The sequence below is a fragment of the Chrysochloris asiatica genome, unplaced genomic scaffold (genome assembly GCF_000296735.1).
Source record: "Chrysochloris asiatica unplaced genomic scaffold, ChrAsi1.0 scaffold00033, whole genome shotgun sequence".
Lineage (NCBI taxonomy): Eukaryota > Metazoa > Chordata > Mammalia > Afrosoricida > Chrysochloridae > Chrysochloris > Chrysochloris asiatica.
The window spans coordinates 185440-186448 of NW_006408551.1; positions in this window are offsets into that span (position 1 = coordinate 185440).

Here is a 1009-nt window from a genome sequence, read left to right on the forward strand (position 1 = left end):
GGTCAGTGTGAATTCCTCAGTCTTACCTGTCATCAAAACTCATTGCAGCATGGCAATGGCTCTGTCTTAGGTTGCTGAAGTTCCACATGATCCTTACCCGTCTCTGACCACATGTCCAGCATAAACAGCCGGCATCTGAAGAAAGCAGGGAGGGAGGAGACCGGCTGGGGACCCATACGCAAGACGTTGCCAGACCACCACCTGTTCTAAGGTGACCAAGCAGGATCACTATGCTGAGGTTCAATCAAGTTCTTAGGGGATCTTACTCTCTAGCAGGGGTAGCAAATTAGTAGCCACTCAGTGCTCAACTTGAGAATTACCTATATCAGAAATTTGAGCATGTAGCTGATGGATATCCACAGACAAGTGGATATTATTCCACAACCTCCTAAAATGCTGTTGAATTAAGTTCCAATCAAGTTCTAGATTACTGAAAAATAACACAAAGCTACTTATATCATGAACAACCTTAGCTGGAAATGTAAACTGGATATATTGAATCTTATTTGAAGGAAGCATTTTTTATGTAGTAATTAATCCTGTTTTAGGAAAGTAATGTCAACTTGCATTTCTGGCTTGTTACCTCACAAATGTTTCTGTTCTTTTCCAGATATAATGCTGGTGTTAGCATGCATTTCTCTCTTTTTTCCCCAGAGGTACAGCCCCCTTTTTCTCTTCCACAGCTGCATGTATTGAAATCAGTGCCTTCAGGAGACAATTTTGTGTCACTTCTCCTGGAAGCTTAAGACTCTTGCTCCTTAATGGAGAAACATAACATGGGTCTTTAATGGGTAACTGCCATTCTTCTCTCATTGCAGTTATCCTAAGATGCCTTTTCTTGAAGATTTACTTTTTGTTCCCTAGCAGTTCTGGTATGATGACATAGGATAAACACTGGACTGTTAACCACAAAGTTGGCAGCTCAAACTCACCAGTCACTTCTTGGAAACTCTATACAGGGTTGCTATGAGTCAGAACTGATAGAAAGGCACTTAACAACAACACTGGA